The sequence below is a fragment of the Aedes aegypti genome, chromosome 2, assembly GCF_002204515.2.
Source record: "Aedes aegypti strain LVP_AGWG chromosome 2, AaegL5.0 Primary Assembly, whole genome shotgun sequence".
Lineage (NCBI taxonomy): Eukaryota > Metazoa > Arthropoda > Insecta > Diptera > Culicidae > Aedes > Aedes aegypti.
In genome coordinates, this window is record NC_035108.1 from 319527349 (window position 1) to 319544468 (window position 17120).

General features: G+C 39.2%; 1 long non-coding RNA gene across 1 annotated transcript; it reads left to right on the plus strand.

Annotated features, from left to right (window-relative positions):
- Positions 1-541: 541 nt before the first annotated feature.
- LOC110675768 lies at positions 542-1071 on the plus strand. The gene is made up of 3 exons (XR_002499781.1): positions 542-750; positions 813-847; positions 919-1071. It is a non-coding gene; the product is annotated as an uncharacterized LOC110675768 (long non-coding RNA).
- The last annotated feature ends 16049 nt before the right edge of the window (positions 1072-17120 follow it).

The window sequence follows — 17120 nt, forward strand, 5'->3', positions numbered from 1 at the left end:
TGGTCTCGGCAAACTTCGTCTTGCCATCAAGTAGGCTTCTGAAAAACGCTTTTGTTCGTCTCATATAAAATTACAGTTTCGTTCGCGCTCGTTTTTTTCAACTTTCCTGGAGAATATCCTGGGATTTTTATACACACAAACACGTCGGAACCCTTGACGAACAAAACGGAGAAAGAATCATCCAAATCCGTTGACTCGTTCGTAAGCCATTTCGTGATATACAAACACCATTCCATTTTTATTTATATAGATAAAATGTTGTAGAACATGTCATGTTCATAAATTGCACATTGAGCGTAGATATGGTCAAAAAACTGATATTTATGGTAAAATAGTTTAAATTTAAAAATTCAACTATGAAAATGAAGTCAAAATATCAAGAATATTCAGCAAAGTTGTTAAAAATAAATAGATCTAAATCTTTGCTGAAGTATTGACAGCCCTAAAAATAATTTTTCAAAAAATATTTTTTTCTCGGGTACCCTATTAAGCAGTCTTCAAAAAATCTCTCTCCAAGAGTTGCTGAGATTGAAAACTCACAGGACAAGATCGATTGCATGCGCTCATTATATTCCAATCCAGGCATGCATTGAATCATGCACTTTGTATGGTAGGATTGAATCCTAGGATTCGATCCTTGATTGATGAGTATTATAAAAATAAATCGAGTTAACCTTGATAATTTATCGAACATTAGCGAACAATCATCTTTGACAGGACACCACGAATGCTCTTGACCCGTTGGACCAAGTATGTTTTTCTCTTCAAATGATCTTTATAGTTTTATGCCAATATTTTCCCCTTATTTACAGCTGTTAATGTGCAAATGCTTAACGAAGAGGATTCGGTAAAATGCTTTATGTCCATAGTATTCAAATTTGAGACCATTTAAAAACTCACATTATTTTTTCTTTACAGTGAATTCATAACAATTCAACCGAAGCTTTAGATTCGGATTTGTAGTGGAGCGGAATCCTCTATAATGTGAAGAGTATGCTTGAAGCAAAAAATATCAGACCACCATCAGTACTCGGAATTTATAGAATTAATAAATGAATCAAATTATTATAAATGAACAAAATGAAATATTGATGTTATCAACATCCTTCTCAGCGCATCGGCCTTATTTTAAAGTATTTGAAGCACTTTGAACTATAATTTCCGGCTTGTTTCAGAAACAGCCATAAAGGGGTCGTCTTTTGTCTTTATAAAAGTTTATAGAGGAGGATTTTCCGAAATTTCATATGAACTATTTGAAATTTATTCTCAGCAAAAATAAGCACGATGGGGAGATGGGAGTTCAAATCCCCTTTGATCGAATTTCTTTTATCAAGTGGTAACGCTCAAGAACGTTTGTCATTTTTAAATGAGTTTTCCCATGCAAAACTCCTTATAATGACTTGTTGGAAACACGAATATTGCTGCTGGACAGTTCGGTAAAATAGTTAAAGGTGCAACATTTAATCTTTTTTTCTAAATCGGTCGTCATCAGAAGGTATAATCACGGATTATATTGTATGTTCCTATCCCAATGGAAGCGGAATTGCTTGAGAGTATGGGGTCTATGGATGATATTTTTCTTCATAAAAAACCTAAAATGAAACAATTTTAGTTATATAATAGATGACAAAACAATTTTTTCACACACCTTTCTGTTGAAAGAGAATGACAACTCATACATGAAGATTCCATCCTAGGATTGAATCCCAGAACAAATCCCGTTTACTGAGATCGGATAAAATCAGGATTCAAAACGATCCTGCTAATTGAGATTTATTCAAAGCATGCTTGTTTAAATCTAAGAGTAGAAAGATGATCTTAGATGACTGCTATTAAGTATAATTTAATTTTTTTTTTTATTATTACTTGGGATGCTGATTTAAAACAATGTTCCAAAGACACCTATGGCCTAAAATGCCTCTACGAGGTTTTGACCGTCGATTTTCAGTTTCGTCCCACTGTGTGTCGTTGCGAAGTAGCGGATTGCCTTCTCCGGGAAGCTTCTATGTGCCTTGAATACGTCCGCAGAAAAAACGGTTGGTTTGATGCACAACTCAATCAGAAATCGAGATAAGCGTGTTACGAAGGATACCAACGAAGGCTATGGAAACGCTTCGACTCTGACAATGACGACGCCACTAGATTCCTCAAAACTGATAGACAGCTCTGTTGGTTGTGGGGCCGGATATCAGAAAGATGTGACACATCATCATCAGCATCAATGGCAGCTTGGAAACTGGTGAATCTTTGCTGTCTATTGAAAACTGTTGCGTAAATTTTGAGGAAAATGTGATTTTGCTAATTTTACAGCTTCCTTGCGATAGTGAAATGAGAAAATCGGATAAGCGAAATATGAGCATGTAACCGCCGTACCATAATCAGTACAAACAGTGCCCTTAACAGGCCACTGCAAAATGTATGAGCATAATGAGCTTCTATGGCTCCTTGCTAAAACGAGTTAAAAATCACAGAATTCTCTTGTAATTCAAGTGACTCAAAACAGTTTTGAACAAGTACTTTGAATGACAGTTGCATAAAAACTGAACAAGGCGTATCAGTTAATATGATATTTCAAAATCGGATGAACTGCTGTTCTTCCTAAGGCCTTCCTAATCGGAAACTTCCTAAGGGGCCCAGATAGCCGTAGCGGTATGACCGCTGGTGGAGGATCTTTTCGTAAAGAAAATTTTCTCCATTCCCAGGGCATAAGAGTATCATCGTACCTGCCACACGATATACACATGCAAAAATGGTCAATCGGCAAAGAAAGCTCTCAGTTAATAACTGTGGAAGTGCTCATAAGAACACTAATCTGAGAAGCAGGTTTTTGTCCCAGTTGGAACTTAACGCCAGAAAGAAGAAGAAGATGAACTGCTGTTCCTTATGAATAAGTCAACATGTAACAATCCTTTCTGTTTCGTAAAGCTGACGGCTTAAGCGCCACCTTCTAATTGAAGGACCGTTAAGGTGAAGATAAAGCCAAACATCAAATTTTCAAGAGCACGGATCTGGAGAATTAAGCATCCGTTTAAGCTGAAAACTTAATCGATTGGACACCAGCAGGCGATGACCAATCGATTAGGTTTTCAGCTCAAACGGATGTTTGGTTCTCCAGATCCGTGCTTTTGAAAATTTGAAGTTTGGCTTCGTTTCATCTTCACCTTAAGCAAACTTTACTTACGACAAGTAAATCCGACAAAAATTATAAAACTAAAAAATATCGTACAGTCGAGCAGTCGAGTTGTGTCTTCGCTAACGAGACCAACCAATTTGCAAAAGTTTCCTCTTAAATGACGTCACGAACTAGTGGAGGGAGAACTGAATTCGAAGTAACATTTATTTCTCATCAAGCTTCGCATTTAAAATTTTACTGATCAGGTTTGTTATAAACTTCACAGATAAAATGAACCAGCTTATTATTCGAATCGATTCAGTTCAAGATAACCCTACTCTACTACTATTAAACAATATTTGTCCTGCCTTGAGGGATATGAGCTATTATAGAAAATGAACAGAATTGATGTTCTGGAGTACAATTTGGAAGATAAATTTGAGTTATTCAAAGCTCAATGATCAGACTCCATGCAAAGAGGCGGAGAAACTATCACAGATAATTTTATTATTTGTATAATTTTAAAAGTATTACAAAGAAGTGGGAACTGAATGGCTCTCAGCCCGATTTTAGATATCCCATCAATGATCTTTGGTCTATCATGTTTACTTGATTCTGTGAGAATTTCATGTTCCAAGACATAGTAGTGTTCAGTTTTCCCTCGGAGTAGCGCGAGTCAGGAATGTTTCGCACGGTCGGCAAAACCTTCTGCTGGACGAACAATTAGTTGCCGTCATTTTGTCCTATCACGGTATTCTGCGTGCTAAAGAACATTCCGATTATTACGCAATATCGTGTGCTAAAAGTGTCTATAACAGGGTTAATTACATGATTAGAATCAAGATGATGAATCTCATAGTAAATACCTTTCTTGAATGATCAGATAATCCCCGTCCATGAAATGTAGGTCAGTCGTGATGCTTTTCCCCAATGGGTACTACAACCCAGACTTCTGCTGCAGAAACAACAATTTCCATCACATTCGAAGAATGAAGAAATCGATAAGCAATTCTGACAAGATTAGGATCCGCATAATGCAGGTTCATTTCCCGCCTACGAAAGCGATCCGCATTCGGCCTCCCCATGACATGGCTTGATGATGGCGCTTAGCCGTCGACGTTATGTTGCCACATAGCCACATAACCATTCAGGCTGCCATTTGAACGCCATTCATAATCCTCCCCCTTCGCAAAATACGCGTTTCCTGGCGCTCAATACAGAATCCGAGCGACGACTCAGAAGATGATGCTTTGTGTGAGGCCACAATAACCTGCTTTTTCATATCACATGAAGGTAACCTACGAAACAGTAGCCATGGAGCAAACGAACACGAAAAAGGTCTTTCCCAAGAAAACCGCAACGGCACAACATAAGAGCGTAACGTGATTCCTCCCCTGGGACGATTTATTTCGGCAAATCGAATCCAAAGCCGGCTGATGGGAAGATTTGATGAAAATTCAAATATGCTGCTGCGTGAAAGTCTCGTCCACTTCTGGAGTTCAACGTCAGGTCACTCTGGACGGTCACCGTTGTATGGATTTCTTTTGTGACGATTTCGTTTTCTTTTCTTTGGACCGGAACGGGCGAAATCGAAAAGAGGAGTTTCTTCGGTTCGGTTTGCTCACGATTGAGATTTCCTGTTGAAATAAGCTGGAAAATGAGTATCATTGTTGGGAACCCGGAACGCTCCCGTCACCGTTGTCGTGTGCACGCTCATGGCTGTTTTGTGACCAAACATCTTCAATAGATGGAGAAGAAATGAAACTGTTACGGTACTTTTACCCAGCGATGAAGATGCTTGAAAACTGAAACGTTCAATCGACTTTCCGATGACCACCCACTCTTTGGGCGAATCGAGCTTGAATTGTTCATACAAAGCTGGTGAGAGAAGTGGGAAGGAGAAGAGCATTACGAAACATTTCAATTTATCGGTTCTGATTGAACATCTAGATAGATCAGATCACAATGCAGTGGATAGCGCTCGACTCTCGCTTCAGCAAATCTGATCGGATTTAAATAAATTATACACGTAACCAATCGAGATGAAGAAACCGCAAAATTAATACCGCTTTTATTGCGTGACCTCCTCCCTTGGCATGGCTTTCGAGCCCCTCGAGCCCAGCTCATGAGTCATCTCAATTCGCAACGCAACCCTTTTTTTCGCAGCGTTGGTCGTCGATTTGATCGTGCAATCGAAATATTTAGCAATCGTGAAGGAAACACCTTACCACCTCAACCCTCGAGGCCTCACCAGTCGTCAGTGGTCGAAACAGATGATCTTAACGTTTCAATTGCGTGATTAAATATTTGCATGATTTTCGTTATCGCTCGTGGATCACCAACACGCCAGTGGTTAATCGCTGCTGCAAACAGCTGGCGGCCAGAAACAGTTGGTCGGTTTGTTAATAAACTCTTGCCGCGGAATTATGATATTGCAAATTAATAATTTCGAAACAGCCGCTGCCGCCAATGGCTTGCGGGGGATTGGATAAATTGTGGCTACGGTGGAACGGTATTTTGCCAGCACCGACAGCTTCGACCTTAAGATTCTTCGCGAATTAAGTTGTCAAAAAGTTGTTTGTTTGATTGGTCAACGAATATCCAAAAGATTATATTTCTAAATGGATGTTCATTAATGGAGAATGGATGAGCCATTTACAGCGAGTTTGCTGTAATGCTCTACTTTTGTCTACACATAAGATAAAATGAGCAAGATACATGGCGTCCCCAGGAAAAAGTATACAGCCGAACCTCTTTTTGCACTCCTAACTGGGGAAGCGTAAAAAAAGGGAGCGTAAGTTCGATATTCGAACGTAAAAACAATTAAAAATGAAAAAAGCTTTTCGTTTGTTCTCAAACAGTTTTGCGAAGAAAGGGAATTTATCTGTGGTTCTTCTCAAGGGTATCAAAAGGGATGACGGAAACCATAGTCTGACGCCATTTTGTAATCCAAGATAACGACTTCCGGTTTATGAAAATCACGTGAAACACGTGCAATACAGGTATTTTTTTAAAACGAGACAGATGAGTAGGTGCCGTAAATCGATGTCTAACGCCATTGTGGATTCCAATGATGAGTATTTTTGGAAAGTGGCCGATGAGTGAATTCCGAAAGTCCATATCCGACGCCATTTTGGAATCCAAGATGGCGACATACGGTTTGTAAAAATCACTTGAAACCCGTGCAATATGGGTATTTTTGGAACGGGACCTATGAGGAGAGGCCGGAAATCGATGTTTGACGCCATTTTGGAATCAAAAACTTGAAGTCGCCATCTTAGATTCCAAAATAGTGTCAGATATCGATTTCCGGCATCTCATTATCGGTCCCGTTCCAGAAATATCCATATCACGTAGATTCTACAGTGAAACCTCCATGAGTCGATATTGAAGGGACCATCGACTCATGGAAATATCGAGTCATGGAACAGCAATTCTTTGGAAAGCTGTTTCTAGGGACCATTATAGTAACCATGAAATTATGTTTTTAGTATGGTTCCATGAGTCGATATCGAGTCATGGAACATCGACTCATGGAGGTATCACTGTAGTAAGTCGTCATCAGGCAGGAGTGTAAGTAGGGGTTTGGAGTGTAAAAAGAGGAAGCGTAAAAAGAAGTGGCTGTATTAAAAAAAAAAAAGGATTCTTTATGAGACCACCATTGGATTCTACAAAACTTGCAAAAAGAGTCATTTTTTTGGTTAAGGTTTTTAAGTCAACACTTTTCTTATGTAGATCAAAATCTGGATTTCTTTATGTAATACATTGTCGTGGCCGGCTTTAGTCATGACTTTCTTCTATATTTTAATAACATTTGTGTTGTTTACCAATGTTTGGTTATAAATCAGTAATGAAATCATAGAAAAATATGACCACTGACCATCGCATAGTGCAAGAATGATGCAAATGGAATACATCTTTCTAAACAAAACAGTTCGAAATACGTATCATGACATTTTTAAAGAATTTGTGCTATTTTTAAATCCAATATTTCAAAACAGTTTCTATTAAAATTAGAATAAGCATCTGAGAACACTTTGTAGTGTTTTCAATGTTTAAATTACAAAACCGTAGAGATTGTGAAAGCCTTTAATCTTCTTTTCAAGTTGGTCTTCGAAAGATAGCTACTGAAACTACATAGAAAGCTATTGATGAAATTATCTGACAGTGTGACGAAACTTGTAAAAAACTGCATGCTTAATAGAATATATGGCCCTTCCTATCATATTAACTTTCATCCAGCCAACATACTTTTCACACACTAGGGGAAAAGCACTAATTTTCGACCTACAAGAATTCCGTGACGATTTTCATACAAAGTAGGCCAAAATCGTATGAATTGGTTGAATACTTAAGCTGGGTCGAGAATTGGTGCTCTGCCCCTAAAATGTGCATAACTTTTTTTGTTTCTAGATGAGTTTTGTTGAAATTTTCAGAATTTCTCGAAAAACTTTTCTAGTGAATTGTTCGGAAAACTTTGGAATATGGGTTAAGCAATTTTGGAATTATTTCGAATTGTCTTAGGGTACAAAAACAGGCCAAATCATACATTCAGCGGATATCTCAAGACCCTGAAGAGCTAAAAGTTTGCTTTACTCGGCAAAGTTGTTCAGTAGATCAAGGGCCATCTGGCTGTAACAAATCTAGTAAAAAAATCATTCGATAGGTGAAACTAGTGAGTAACAAATTGCATTCAATTTTCTATATCTTTTGATCCTGATATGCTACAAAGTTGATGTGTTTGGCAAAGTTATTCAGTAGAGCAAGGGCTATTAGGCAGTAACAATTTGGAAATTCATCCGCTAGGGGGCGCTAAACACAAATTACCTCCAATTTTCTATATTTTAAAACCCTGATGAGCTGTGCAGCAAAACAAGGGTTTTATGGCAGTGACAATTATGATTGGAAATAAATCCATGTGTTGTTTTCGGCAAAGTTGTTCAGCAGATAAAGAGCAGTAACAAATCTGATTAGAACTGAACTGAACTAAGAACAAGAACTGCAATAAACTGAAAACAAGAATGTTTTCGACATGGCAGCAACAAATCTAATTGAAAACGGATGAGTTTGATGACGGTGAGGTGACGCTTGTAACAAATTTTCTTTAACTTTCTATATCACGAGATCCTGATAAGCCAGAAGATACTTTGACAAAGAGAAGTGTCTTTGAGTTCTGAGAAGTGTCTTTGACAAAGTTGTTCAACAGATGAAGGGCCATCCGGCAGTAAAGCATGCGGTTGAGAATACATCCGCTAGGATGTGCTTGTTACCAATTTTTATCAATCTGATTTTGTGAAATCTTGAAGAACTATAAGGCTGGTGATGAAAAATCTGAACGGAAATTCATCCGCTAGCTGGTCTAGTGACAATCTTTCTTTAAGTTATATATATATCGAGATCCTAATAAGCTAGAAAGTTGAAATCTTCGGCAATTTTTTGACGTAGAAGTACGTCTTTCTTCTCTATACAGGAGTGAAATTGGAATTTCAAAACCAAGAGCGTTACGCTGGCATGAAATATTTTAAACGTTTATAACTTCTCGCTGGCTTAACGAAATTTCTTGATTAGCACCTCAATCGAAAGATAAGACATCAAAGCTTCATGTCGTTTACTTACTGAATCCCACATACCTGTCAAAATAGTTTAATAACTGTTTTAAAAGAGAACGTTGATTTCAAGAAAATCTATAAATAGGGGTGGCTAGAGAAAATTTGACGTCATTTGCTTTTCACTCTCCGATTGGCTCGCATCTCAGCAGGCGACAGATCGGCTTGCTCTGACCGGGCGTGCTTCTCAGGCACAGACATCGATAGCGAAGGACGCCCCCCTTTGTCTTGCTTCGCTCAAATCAAACTGTCGAGCGAGCGAGAGAAGATGCCGTCCGAAGCTAAAGCCATCACCGCTGCCGCCGCCTAGAAGAAGAAGAGGAAGCAGTCCACAGGTGAATTTGCGGTCGAACTGTGAACACGGTCGGGCGAGTCATTCTCGCTTTGTGGTTCACCGCTTGTTTGCGTTCACCCAGCCATCGTCATCGCCGCCGCAAATTTCATCGGCCGAGGAGCTGTTCATCATTGGTGGTCAAGAAGCAATCCCGTTAGGAGCAAATACCAGAAGCCCCCTGAGTTTTGCTGGTCCGAGCAGTGTTATTTATCCGTAACAACATCGAAGCTAACAAAGCCATCGGTTCTTTTCAGAGCCATCAAATTTGTGGAAAAGAGTTAAAAGAGAAATATTTCCGATTTTTTTATAACTTCTAATATTCCTAAATCAATTTCACGGCTTCATACAAAATTTCATTTGTCATGAATAATTTATGACTCAACCTTTTGAGATTGAACTTGCGGAAGCTGCTGCAGTGCCGTCGGGGTGAGTGCTCAACATTTCACAACGATTGAAAAATAGAGTGGCTTTTCCAACAGCGCCTTTTATGTTCCATATTTTATGGGAACACTTTGATTAGGAAAATTATGCCATGTAACAAAATTGCGACATATTTAGAATGTTTTTGATAAGACATTCTCATTGAACAATTGTAATAATTTTGGCATCCATGGATCCGAAATTTACCGTCATAATAAAGAAAACTATTGATTATCAATAGCTCGTATTGAATATTTAGGGAATGCCAACAATTCATGTTCGACCAATTTCTCACGCATTAGTATTCTCCACAATTTTCAAGTAATTCCAAGCCAACACATTATTGGCACAAACCCATTTCCCAGATTGGTCGATCAGAAAGCGAAGAGCACAAAAGGGAGGAGCATCATCTGCTATTCCAAGGTTATAAAACATGCTGTCTTCGTTGGATTCAGTTTCATTCCATTTCCGCTTTCGAGCTGGTAAGAGCTCTTGATTAGCGAGAAGTACCTCGCTGCTAGAAGCCTGCTGAGCTGTTAATCCAGAATCTGGTTTGTGAAATCGCTCAAGATTTCAAAATTGAGCTACGTTTCCAGATTTCAACTAAATCCCTGTGATCCGCTACCCTGTTGCTGTTGTGCAACCATGAAATATTCAGCTGGTTTGTCGAATAAACTGGGAACTTATTCACATCTTCTTATTCTTCTTCTTCTTGGCATTAACGTCCTTACTGGGACAGAGCCTGCTTCTCAGCTTAGTGTTCTTATGACACTTCCACAGTTATTAAGTGAGAGCTTTCTTTGCCAAAGTTTCCATTGTTGCATTCGTATATCGTGTGGCAGGTTCGATTATACTCTATGCCCAGGGAAGTCAAGAAAATTTCCATTACGAAAAGATCCTGAACCGACCGGTAATCGAACCCAGACACCTTCAGCATGGCTTTGCTTTGTAGCCGCGGACTCTAACCACTCGGCTAAGGAAGGCCCCAACTTATTCACAAGCATTTGAAACTTTTTCAATTTTCCATACAAAATTACCAACTTTGGTAAGTTAGATCTCAGTTATTTATGGAAATATTTTCAAATGAAACTTTCACAGAACATCAGATGTAACTTGAGTTTTAACATATATTTTTGAATAATTTTTCCAATCACAAGTTTATAAGTAATAACGATTTGACTAAACTGTAATTTTCGACGAAAAATTCAAAACTTTTGACGTTGGATAACGTCTTACGGCAACATACTGGGGTACAATTTCGAAAAACGAAAAATCGCTCGCGTCACGAAAAGTGGTTAGATTTTGACTGTTAATAACTTACTAACGCCCGGATAGATTTTCAAGATTCTTGCACCAATCGATTGGAAATCTTTCTACGAATCTACTCCAACAATGAAAACTATTGATTCTCATGACTAAACTATTGAAAAATTGAGAAATATCGAAGCATGTCTTATTTTTCATAGAAAAGCACATTTTTCTTGTGTATTCCTGACACAGACATCATTGCGCGATATCTTAGCCACTTTCGTCATTCAAAGGGAAACGCCCCTTTCGGTCTTCTTCTTACTTCTCTCCATTATCTCGTGTTCAGTCGAAGCCAATCAAATTCCACTTCACGCGCACGCGCACGACCGCATTTTAATTAAATCGTCTTCGGTAATCTTTTGGTGTGTTTCTGTCTAAGAATGGAATGAAAACCCAGTTCGATCGATTGTGACTACCACCAACCGTCCTTTTCAGGACGACAATTTCATTTTGAAAGAGAGTTATGAGAATTTTACAACGTGAAGAGCGACATTACTGGTGAATGGATGTGATGGATTCATATTTCGGTCAGTCATTTGCATGCAATCTTTCATAAGCGTCAACATTAGTGCTTTACGAGAATCACAGGGCCAAGAAATCAATTTCCCATCGCACTCTTGCAGGGCAATCTTCGACATTGTGTGCATGAGAGATAAATTGGGGACGGCACTAGAATGAGGATCCCGGTTTGCCTCGCATTATGCGATGATTGAATAATGCCGTTGTCGTCGTCGTCGCTAACCACATGCATGACAAAGCGATCAGTATAAACTTGTCGATTTGAAAGCTAAAACTTATCAGCAACAGCTTCGTTGATGATTTGATTTGGTAAGAAATTGTCGGTCGAAACCAAATAACCGCACAGAGTAGACTGCAAAAATGCTACCGCCGCCCGACGGGAACCTATGTAAAACTTTGTTTGCCATTTCACTCCGTTGGAAAACTAAACATCCGAAATTTCAATTGGCAATTAAATAAATAAATAAATTAATAATAATATGTGAAATATCTCTAGCCGTAACTCTTTTACGTGGAATGCATTGTTGTGGCTCTGAAAAGGGCCGTTTTGCTTGTGTCATTCAATTTAAATTTAAACTCGTTCGTCACGGATACGACGAGCCAGCTAGAAGGCTTTCGGCATGATGGTCACACGCTTGGCGTGGATCGCGCACATGTTGGTAGCCTCAAAGATAGGCCTAGCTCGCTTCCTGCAGGGCCATGACGGCCAAGCTCTGTAATCGCAGATCGGTCTTGAAGTCCTGAGCGATTTCACGGACCAGGCGCTGGAAAAACAATTTGTGGATCAGCAGCTCCGTCGAATTCTGGTAGCGACGGATCTCACGCAGAGAGACCGTTCCTGGCTGATAGCGATACGGCTTCTTGACTCCTCCGGTGGCTGAGGCGCTCTAGCGAGCGACTTTCGTGGGGCCGCTTCCACCAGTGGGCAGTCTGCTTGGTAGAGCCATCGACGTAGTGTTCTCTGGACGGATTGAAACAAATGAATGATTGAATGTGCGCGGCTGCCGGTCCCTTTTATGACCTTCTCTTGCGAGCGAGCGAGACGAACAGTGAACAGCGAGCGAGCAAGAAGAATTCATCCATTGCGTACCGCATAAAAGGTGCCGAGCGGCGGCCAAGCATCAGTTTTCTTACAATCGTTGCCGAAGATAGATCGGACTCGGAAAAGGAAGCGCCAAGCGTCATCGCAAGGTTTTGCGTGACAACATCAATTGCATCATCACCAAACCACCGCCGTCTGGCTCGCCGTGGTGACGTCAAGCGTACCTTCGGTCTCATCTACGAGAAAACCCGCGGTGTGCTGAAGTCATCCAGAATTCTGTCGCCTACACTCTGAAGTGGCAGGGCCGTACGCTGTACAGATTTTGAGGTTAAATCACCTCCATCACCGTGACCAGAATTCAAAACTGAAGCACTGAATCCATCAAACCTGAGCATGGAATGGCGATCGACGATATCCAAACCCAACCGTCCTTTTCAGGACGACAATTCAATTTTGAAAGAGTTTTGAAAATATTTCTACCATGAAGCGCAACAGTATTGGCAATTCTCACAGCAACAGACCTGTCGGTGAACTAAATAATAGTTACTCGATTCTCACAGTTCAATCGGCCCTTTTCAGGGCTAACAAATGTGTACTAAAGAGTTGTTTGTGTTATATTTGCTAATGTGTTTACCACATTCTTGCTATAATTCATCTCTGATTAGTTATGAATAATTGACAAAACGACAATTTGAGAATGTTTCCGAAGACGCTGCTGCAGTGCTGTCGGAATGCAATATATTTTCTATTGTTAAGGAATGATTCAAATATTTTGAAGTAATTGCTCAACAATGATTAAGTATACACTTAAAAATCTATTCTTCAATATAACGGACTAAGCTTCTGAATACATGTAAAGTGATTATTTTGTATAAACACAAAATAATAACACAAATGTCTATAATAAATCAGAATCATGCAACAAATAGTGTGAAAATTAATTGGATTTTTAGCAGTAGAAATCTTTCATAAGTTCGTGACGGTCCCAAGCCAGGAAATAGAAGAGGCTAACGTTATCCAACGTCAACTTGGCGGTCGTATCTTAGAAACAACCTCTTACTTAATTTTTTTATCTTATTATCTGATAGCCTTACACAAAAACTGTCTTCAGCAAACTTATTCATCTCGTCAAAATCTACAAATTTGTTGAAGATACCATGAAGCTATTCCTTCAATATGTTTAGTTATGTCAATTATAAAAAATCGTCAAAAAATTCACTTTAGTCAAACCGTTACTGCTTTTCAACGTGTGATTGGAAAAATCACTCAATAATATATGTTAAAATTTCAGTTATGTCTGATATTCTGTGAAAATTTCATTCAAATCGGTCCATAAATAACTGAGATATAGTTTATCAAAGTTGGTCATTTTGCATGAAAAATCAAAAGAGTTGCAGTTTTTTTTCTCAGCGAAGAATCACACCATCAACGAAAATAGCGCGAAAGCAATAACCAATCGCGTGCGAGTAGCGAACGGAGTGACGAAACAACCAAGCGAGAACCCCACCACTCGCCATCGGTGATCGGAGCTCGAGCAAATAAAACCACTGGTTGTTCTGCTCCCAGCTCATTCACAAATCGAACGGCATAACGAACGGATCAAGCAGCGGAGCAGCAAAGAAGAGCGCGTGAAAGCCACAGCAGTGTGCGAGTAGCGAACGGAACCAGAGAGCAACGAAGCGAAAGCAACAACTGAAAAACATTCAGTGGACGGATTAGTAGTCAGCGCCAACCGGCGACCTGTTGGAAACTAACGCCAGCGAAATATACACCATATCTGCCTCTCCTTACCATTCATATTCTTGTACTTGATGAATTCAATGAAATGGTTTGGTTTGGCGATGGAGCAAAGAGTTATTTAGGATGATTTTATTTGACAAAGAGTTGTTGATAAATATTCCAATCAAAAAGAGTTGTTTTGAAAAAGTTCACTTTTAGCAGAATTTTCCTCGGAAAATTTATGCTTTACCAAAGAGTTGTTAATGAAATTCCTGCAGCAAAGGGTCGAGTTTCTCCCCACGAATATTTCCAGCCAAGACCAGTCATGGCCCCCGCTTCCAAAATTTCGAGTACGGAAATTGGAAAATGTATTAAAATTGCGACAGATTTTAAATACTGTTCAATAAACTGTTTCTTGACCAATTGTAATGAGCAACTATTGATCTGAATTGATTTTTCTACATGTTGTCTATTGCGTTAATCTGAAAAATAGGCTATATGAAATTAATGTCTTGGCAAGGGATGTACAAGATGAGTATTATGCTGTTATTGCATCCCGACGGCACTGCAGCAGCGTTCTCGGACCATCCTCAAATTGTCGTATGGTCGATTATTCGTGATAAATCAGATATTGTATGATGCTACGAGATGAATTAAGAGATTATAGCAAGTATGTGGTAAGCACATTAAGAAATATTACTAGCTATACTGTGTTTATCACGAGAAGTTCTTACTAGCTCGAAAATGTAAATGAAATGAACCGAATCCTGTTGTTGTTACAGAGGGATTTTAATCCGAAGGTCATTCGTCTCTTAAATGAACCGAATCTGTCGAAGATAGTAAGTTTTACAAAATTTGAATTGCAGACGATGCTCCTCCCTTTCGTATTCTTCGCCTTCTTCTGATTGACCAATCTAGGATAAGATACATGAAGTTGATGTCTTGGTTAGAGATTTACATATCTTGGAAAATTCACATGCGCGTTCGTATGGACAGTAAAAATATCAACATTATTTTAACAGCGCACAATAAATTAAAATCACGCATGTTTTGGTTTCGTGCAAATTTTAAATATTTCTGATCCATGTTCAATGTGTTCTGATTTATATACTATGACATTTGCAATAGACTAACCTGTAGAAAAATTTCAGATCAATAGTTGCTTATTACAATTGGTCAGGAAACAGTTTATTGAACAGTATTTGAAATCTGTCGCAATTTTAATACATTTTCCAATTTCCATACTCGAGAATTTAGGAAGTGTTCCCCCATTATATGATAAATCAACGATGCTTTTAGAAATACCATACAATGCTGAGTAGTATGATGTTATTTCGGTCCGACGGTGCGCAGCGATAAATTCTCAAATTCATGTAATTATTTGGGGTAAATTATGTGAACCAAATTATAGTATACCGCGATATTTAGATCATTATAGATAATTCAGTAAACATCATCCAATAAACCCTTTTATGAAAGTATGTTGGCCCTGAAAACGGCCGATTGAGCTTGGATGCTGTGACTACGAGTTTACCACGAGTCGAAATTTAGAAGCGCGGATCGGTCAACCTAGAAATCTTGAGCGATTTCACAAACCAGATGCTGGATTGGCAGCTTGAAGATTAACAGCTCAGCAGATTTCTTGCAGCGAGGTACTTTTCGCTGAGCATGTTCGGAGGAGCTCTTACCAGCTCGAAAGCGGAATTGGAATGAAACTGAATCCGACGAAGGAAGCATGTTTTATAACCTTGGAATAGCAGATGATGCTCCTCCCTTTTGTGCTCTTCGCTTTCTGATCGACCAATCTGGGAAATGGGTATGTGCCAATAATGTGTTGGGCTTGGAATTACTTGAAAATTGCGGAGAATGGTAATGCGTGAGAAATTGGTCGAACATGAATTGCTGGAAGGGTTGACATTAACTAAATATTCAATACGAGCTATTGATAATCAATAGTTTTCTTTATTATGAAGGTAAATTTCAGATCCATGGGTGCCAAAATTATTACAATTGTTCAATGAGAATGTCTTTTCAAAAGCATTCTAAATATGTCGCAATTTTGTTACATGTGATAATTTTCCTAATCAAAGTGTTTCCTTAAAATATGGAACATCAAAGACGCTGTTGGAAATGCCACTCTATTTTTCAATCGTTGTGAAATGTTGAGCTCTCACCCCGACGGCACTGCAGCAGCGTCCGCGATTACAGTCTCAAAATGTTTAGTCATAATTTATTCATGACAAATGAAATTTTGTATGAAGCTGTGAAATTGATTTGGGAATATTAGAAGTCATATATAAAGTCGGAAATATTTCTCGTTTAACTCTTTTCCACTAATTTGATGGCTCTGAAAAGGGCCGATGACTTTGTTAGCTTTGATGCTCTTACAGATAAATAACACTGCGGGATGTTATCAGTTGATTGCCATGGTCAAACGGGGAATCCTCAACTCAAATGTATAAATTTGAGCAAGTTAATTGCTTATACGACGAACCGAAAGTTTCGTGGCTTGGATGGCGCACAACAGTAACAAGTAGTGGATCACCGGGCTTAAGTCGAAATCTGATGATGGCGGCGATGACGATGGCTGGGTGAACGCAAACAAGCGGTGAAGCACAAAACGAGAATGACTTGCCCGACCATGTTCACAGTTCGACCGCAAATTTTCCTGTGGACTGCTTCCCCTTCTTCTTCTTCTTGGCGGTGGCAGCGGTGATGACTTTGGCTTCGGACGGCATCTTCTCTCGCTCGTTCGACAGTTTGATTTGAGCGAAGCAAGACAAACGGGGAGGTCCTTCGCTATCGATGTCTGTGCCTGAGAACATGCCCGGTCCGAGCCAGACGATCTGTCGCCTACTGTGATGCGATCCAAGCGGAGAATGGAAAGCAAATGACGTCAAATTTTCTCTAGCACCGCTATTTATAAATTTGCTTGAAATCAACGTTCTCTTTTAAAACAGTAATTAAACTATTTGGACAGGTATGAAGGATTCAGTAAGTAAACGACATGACCCATTGATGTCTTGTCTTTCAATTTAGGTGCCATTCAAGGAATTTCGT